This window comes from Chenopodium quinoa, unplaced genomic scaffold, assembly GCF_001683475.1.
Source record: "Chenopodium quinoa cultivar QQ74 unplaced genomic scaffold, ASM168347v1, whole genome shotgun sequence".
Taxonomy (NCBI): domain Eukaryota; kingdom Viridiplantae; phylum Streptophyta; class Magnoliopsida; order Caryophyllales; family Amaranthaceae; genus Chenopodium; species Chenopodium quinoa.
In genome coordinates this window covers 3,616,020-3,623,267 of record NW_018745024.1, presented here as the reverse complement: position 1 = coordinate 3,623,267, position 7,248 = coordinate 3,616,020, and positions in this window count along the sequence as shown.

Genomic DNA, 7,248 nt, shown 5'->3' with positions numbered 1-7,248 from the left:
GGGGACCATAGAGAAGAGAGAAATGATAAAATAATTTAAGTGGGGTTTAAAGTAAGAGAGAGAAATGATAAAATATAGTATAAAATTTCCAAATAAGGAAGTGACGCATTTAAAAAAATAAACACCCATAAAAAGAAAGTGATGCATATAAAAAAAACAGAGGGAGTACTACGGAGTATACAAAATACGAAGCGTACAGAATTCAGAATCATTTTGCTAGGCTTTACTAAGGATTTTATATGGTATTTAATACATATGTATCCTGATTCCTGATAAGCAATGCCACTTCAGCATTCTCTCACCATAGTCATAATTTTGAGAAGGAAAAAGGAACCTAGTGAATTTTATTTTCAATCTATCTTAGATTAAAAAAAAGGGCAATAATCATGCAAAACATCATTCTGCTAAATGTCTAAAATAGAGATCCAAGCATGAATTGACCCTTTTAAAACATGTTAGAAGTTAACACGTTAACATATTAGCTTCCACAATTTTCATTTACCCAATGTCCCAGTGTAAGTAATTCTTCTAAAGACGACCATAAAAATCCATGTCAATTAACACACTTGTGAAGCAGTAAATCACGAGTTATGCTGTACGGAAAAAATTGTATACAATCTTATGGCTCAAACTTCAGATATATTAAATTTTTAGCAATTACAGACCATGAGTGCAAGAGCAGAATCAAGAGTCCATACTTTCTTTCCCATGTTTATACAATTACGGTGTGTTTGGATAGAAGGAAATGGAAGGAAAAAAAGGGGGAGGAAAATGGAGAGATGTGATATCTTTCATTTGGATAACAAATGAAGAAGTAAAGGGAATTGGAGGGGAGAGAAACGGAGGGATTAAATTGTAGGAAAATGATCCCTCCAACAATGGAGAGATTTGGAAGGAAAACTCACCATTCTTCTCTCCCCTCCTCTTCTCCTCCCTCCCCTTCTTTTCCTTCTTCTAATGTTATCCAAACACACTGTTAAGTAGGAAGGGTTTTACAGTTTTCTTTTAATGCCAATTCAGATTCTTTTAATTACATTCCAGTTACACTTAGGATAGTAAAATGATGAACTATGACCATCATACTTCATCCAAAGCAGCCTGGTGAGTGGTCACTGATTAACTTCACTATTAAGTCCAGGACTCAAGGCATTGCAGCAAAACATGAAGAAAAGAACAATGCGAACAAACTTAATTTGGGGGGTTCTGCTATGCTATGGATACTAGGCTATAGCCCCACGGGTACATGCCTGGGTGTATCTAAGAAAGTATTCTATAAAGCATCTATGTTTAATCTTTATAATATAACATATACTGTTTATAGGATTATGGTTTTGCATATGATATTTTACACACCACATATAAGTCTCAATATATTTGAAAAAAAAAAATTATATAAAAAGAGCTGAAGAATCCTAAACTGGAGGTCATCTAATAAAATTACACGAAGTATTTTTTTTTTTTTTTTTAAAAAGAAAAATTTCCTACCGTCTTGCCGGCCAAAGTTTGCCATTTTTTACCTTTGCTTTGTTGAGAATTAATAGGATAAGTAATTTAGGCATGTTATTATTGGATATATTTCCAATACAAACTTTTTTTAAAATCCAGTTATGCGACCGGAGCATTCCCTTACAGTTGAAGGGAAAATTCTATAGAACTACCACAAGACCGGTGTTGCTCTATGATACAGAATGTTGGGCTTCTAAGAAAGAGCATATTAAAAAGATGGAGGTTACAGAAATGCGCATGTTAAGGTGGATGTGTGGAAACACTTTAAGAGATAGAATCAGAAATGAATTTATTCGCAAGAAAGTAGGTGTGGCAGGCATTGTAGATAAATTAAGGGAAAATCGTCTGTGTTGGTTTGGCATGTAAGACGGAGACCCGATGGTGCACCGGTGCGAAGAGTGGAAGAGTTGGACCATGGAGGGATTAAACGAGGGAGAGGGACACCAAAAATGACTTGGTTGGAAGGAGTTAGAAAGGATATGAAGTGCATGGATTTACATATGGATGAAGTTTTGGATCGTAAGGGATGGAGGAGAAAGATTCATGTTGATGACTACACGAAATAATCAAATTTGGTTCATGTTAGCCGACCCTACTTTTGGGATTAAGGCTTTGGTTGATTGATTGATTGATTAAATACTTTGGATATAAAGTTACCTGAAAATGATCAAAAGTTACCCCAATACAAGTAAAGGTTACACTGATAAAAATAAAAATTAAATATGTTCTATTGATGAAGTCACTCTATTTAGGATTGAAAATCAAATCTAAGTGAGTGAAAGTAATTATATTAACCTTGTAAACTTATCCGATGGCCTATTTACATTAAAATCATGTCAGATTCCAAAGACGGTTAAAAGCTACCCCAAATGTTATCCTAGAATTCTTCAATGTACAAAAATATTATTGTAAACTGGGTATATATGAAAATTTTTCTCTTGAAAATTTATGTATACTTGTAATAAAAAGGGGTAAAAATAGTCAAACTTTGCTCTCCGATACCATGGATGGATTTTTTTTTGTGAACACAGAGTAACAGGTATAGCCGAAATTCATTTTTTGCGATAGGTTATACACAGGTATAAACCCTCTGTGTCGTGCGGGGACTATAAATTCACTTTGTGTATGCACTTTTCTTTTCTTCCCCATTCAAACATTTAAAAAGGAACAGCCAATTCATACTAATCTAGAAAAAAATAAAAATAATAAATAAAAAACCAATAACCAAATTAAATTGGAATGTATACAAGCAGAAAGAAGCACAAGTTAGCAAGATGTGAATATACATTGGATAGTTTTATTGCAAAACAAATCCCCTCCTAAATTAAAGGATCCGGTAGTTTTTCTATCCCTTGTCATATAGGGAATGTTTTTATTGATAAATCTTTGTGTGATTTGGGTGTTAGTGTTAGTGTCATGCCATCGTCTGTCTGTGCTAAAGTAAATATGGGAGAATTAAAAGTTACTAATATAACTTTTCAAATGGCAGATCGTTCGGTAAAATACCCCTTAGGTATTTTAGAGGACGTCCCTGTCAGAGTTGGTAAATTTTTTATTCCTGTTGATTTTGTTGTGTTAGACATGGCAGAGGATACACAAATACCCATTATATTAGGTAAGCCTTTTCTCCATACTGCTGGAGCAATTATTGATGTTAAAAATGGTAAACTAACCCTTTTTGTAGGTGACGACAATGTTACTTTTAATTTAGGGAAGGTTTGAAAGGGCCTATGCTAGAGGAGAATTGTTGCTATATTGGTATAATTGATATAATGGATGATATTTGTGATGATAGCTTGCCACAGGTTCTTGCGAGGGATCCCCTAGAGGAAGTCTTCTGCGGGAATTTATCTAGAGACAATGCAAGCGTTTGGGGTAATGAGGTACAAGATATTCAAAAGGCTCTTTCCTTAAAAGAGTTAAGCCCCAAGGAAACAATGAAGGTAGTAAATTTAGTTCAGGAATCAAAACCTACCACGTTGTCACGTGCTGACTAATCCCCCTAGTCTTATGCACGCTAGCCTACTAACTTCCCTCCCTCGGATGCTAGTCAAGGCTTAACCCCGAAATGCTTCAAGCAAGAGTGTGCAACGAAAGTTAAGGAATGTTGAGAACACAAGAGGATATAAATATTTTGAATGCTTTGATTGCTTGAGAGAGAGTGTTTACAAGTATTTTCTGAGATCAACAAGTTAAGAGCTAGAATTTGAAAGCAATACAAAAAGCCTTTCTTAAGCACTTGTGTTCTCTTGCAACTCAATCCTTTCCTTCCAACACTTAGAGAGTGTGAGGAAAACTAAGGCACGAGGGTGCCAAGTGAGTGATCGGGCATACCAGCAAGGGTGATAGCTTGGGTGCTCAATTGTCTACGACACTTAGTCGTAAATTCGGACTAAGGCACTAAGGGTGAGTGCTTAGTTCAACCAAAGGGGACTTGTTAGCACAAAGGGATCGTGCTAGCAAACTTATACTAGCAGCACAAGGAGTTGTGCTACGTGGGCACAAGGAGTAAGTGCCAAGGAGAAAGCCTGACTCGTCTTACGACGGACTGTAAGCGGGTGGCGCATGGTGCGTGACTAGGGCAAAGTAGTCGGCACGTGACACGTGGTATCAGAGTAGCTACGGTCGCGGGGGACTATAGTGCTGTCGAGCTTTGTTAGCAAGTTGTGAGCGAAGGAGGAAGAATGGCAAAGAGCAAGGACGGCAAGGACGCTAGTGCTTCACAAACAACCGAGGGCTATGCGCCTGAGGCTCTCATTCAAGCTGTCCAAAAGCTTGAGAAGCGAGTGAATAAAGTTGAGAGATCAACAAGTTAAGAGCTAGAAGTTGAAAGCAATACAAAAAGCCTTTCTTAAGCACTTGTGTTCTCTTGCAACTCAATCCTTTCCTTCCAACACTTAGAGAGTGTGAGGAAAACTAAGGCACGAGGGTGCCAAGTGAGTGATCGGGCATACCAGCAAGGGTGATAGCTTGGGTGCTCAATTGTCTACGACACTTAGTCGTAAATTCGGACTAAGGCACTAAGGGTGAGTGCTTAGTTCAACCAAAGGGGACTTGTTAGCACAAAGGGATCGTGCTAGCAAACTTATACTAGCAGCACAAGGAGTTGTGCTACGTGGGCACAAGGAGTAAGTGCCAAGGAGAAAGCCTGACTCGTCTTACGACGGACTGTAAGCGGGTGGCGCACGGTGCGTGACTAGGGCAAAGTAGTCGGCACGTGACTGAGCTAAAACCTCTCCCTTCTCATTTAAAATATATTTTTCTTGATGAACAGGAACTATACCCCGTGATCATCAGTACTGCACTTATTGACCTACAAACTTCCCAACTTCTAGGGGTTCTCAAAACCCATAAGAAAGCTATTGGGTACAGTATTAATGATCTCAAGGGTATTAGCCCTGATTTTTGTATGCACAGGATACATCTAGAGGACAACTATAAGCCCTGCATTCAACCCCAACGAAGATTAAAACCCAACATGCAGGAAGTAGTCAAGAAGGAGGTTATGAAATTACTTGATGCAGGTATTATCTATCCTATTTCTGACTCCAAATGGGTAAGTCCTGTGCAGGTAGTGCCAAAAAAAGGTGGGATGACTGTGATAACAAATGAAAAAAATGAATTAATTGCCACTAGAACTGTAACAGGGTGGCGTATGTGCATTGATTATCGTAGATTAAATATCGCCACTAAAAAAGACCACTTCCCTCTTCCCTTTATAGATCAAATGCTTGAGAGGTTAGCTAATCATAAATTCTTTTGCTATTTCGATGGGTATTTGGGATTTTTCCAAATTCCGATTCACCCTGAAGATAAGGAGAAGACTACTTTTACATGCCCCTATGGCACTTTTGCATATCGTAGAATGCCCTTTGGTTTATGTAATGCACCCGCTACCTTTCAACGTTGTATGATGAGCATTTTTTTTTCTGATTTCATAGAGTCTATTATGGAAGTCTTTATGGATGATTTTAGCGTGTATGGTTCTTCGTTTGATTCATGTTTAATTAATCTCGCTAAAATTTTGAAAAGATGTGAAGAGTGTAATTTAGTTCTTAATTGGGAAAAATGTCACTTCATGGTGACAGAGGGAGTAGTCCTAGGTCACATTGTATCTGATAAGGGAATACAAGTAGATAAGGCTAAGATATCAGTGATTGAGCAATTACCTCCCCCATTTAATGTTAAGGGAGTTAGAAGTTTCTTGGGTCATGCAGGGTTTTATCGCCGTTTTATCAAAGATTTTTCTAAAATTGCTAAACCACTGACTCAGCTTTTGCTCAAGGATGCTCCTTTTGTTTTTACTGACGAGTGTCTTGAGTCTTTCAACAGGATTAAGAAGGCTTTGATATCGGCACCCATCATATGTGCTACCGATTGGAAACTTCCTTTCGAGATCATGTGTGATGCAAGTGACTTTGCGCTAGGAGCCGTGCTCGAACAGAGAAAGAACAAGGTTTTGTATGCTATTTATTATGCAAGCAAAACTTTGGATGAAGCCCAAGTCAACTATGCCACTACGGAAAAGGAGTTTCTTGCTGTTATTTATGCTTTAGAAAAATTTAGATCATATCTTGTTGGTTCTAAAGTCATTGTTTTTACTGACCATGCAGCATTGAAGTACTTGATAGCTAAGGCGGAATCAAAGCCAAGGCTACTCCGATGGGTTCTTTTGCTCCAAGACTTTAACATTGAAGTAAGAGATAAAAAGGGAGCAGAGAACATAGTGGCAGACCACTTGTCCCGAATCAGGTATGATGAGGGTAAGGATTCTCTTCCTATAGATGATTCATTCCCTGATGACAACCTGTATGCAGTTGTAGAGCAACACCCTTCGTATGCGGACTTTGCTAATTATTTAGTGGGTGGTACTCTACCTCCTGACTTGTCCTACCAACAGAAAAAGAAATTCCTTTCTGATGTTAAACATTATTTTTAGGATGATCCTTTTTTGTTTCGTGAGTGTGCAGATGGATTATTTCGCAGGTGTGTTCCCGAATGGGAAGTTCATGGCGTTCTTACCAGTTGTCATACCTCACCTTATGGAGGACATCATGACCCCACTAAAACGGTGGCTAAGATTAATGAGTCAGGCTTCTATTGGCCCACTATGTTTAAGGATGCTAACATTTTTGTGCAGACTTGTGACTCTTGCCAGAGGACTGGCAACATTTCGCGGAGGCATGAGATTCCCCAAACCGGGATTCTTGAAGTCGAAATATTTGATGTTTGGGGTATTAATTATATGGGGTCGTTCCCATCTTCTAATGGGAATTGCCATATACTTGTAGCCGTCGATTATGTGTCCAAGTGGGTCGAGGTCATAGTTTCACCAACAAACGATGCCAAGGTAGTCATCAAGCTCTTCAAGAAGATCATATTTCCGAGGTTTGGTGTTCCACGGGCTATTATTAGTGATGGAGGTACTCACTTCCAAGAAAGACAATTGGATAACCTCCTTAAGAAGTATGGTGTATATCATAGAACCGGGGTTAGTTACCACCCTCAAACTAGTGGTCAAGTTGAGGTCTCTAATAGGGAAATCAAGGCGATTCTAGAAAAGGTAGTAGCCAAGTCAAGGAAAGATTGGAGTATGAAGCTTGATGACACACTTTGGGCATACCGAACGGCATTCAAGACACCAATTGGTACTTTGCCTTATAGATTAGTATATGGTAAGGCATGTCATCTTCCCGTGGAGTTGGAGTACAAAGCTTTTTGGGCGATCAAGGAGCTTAACAT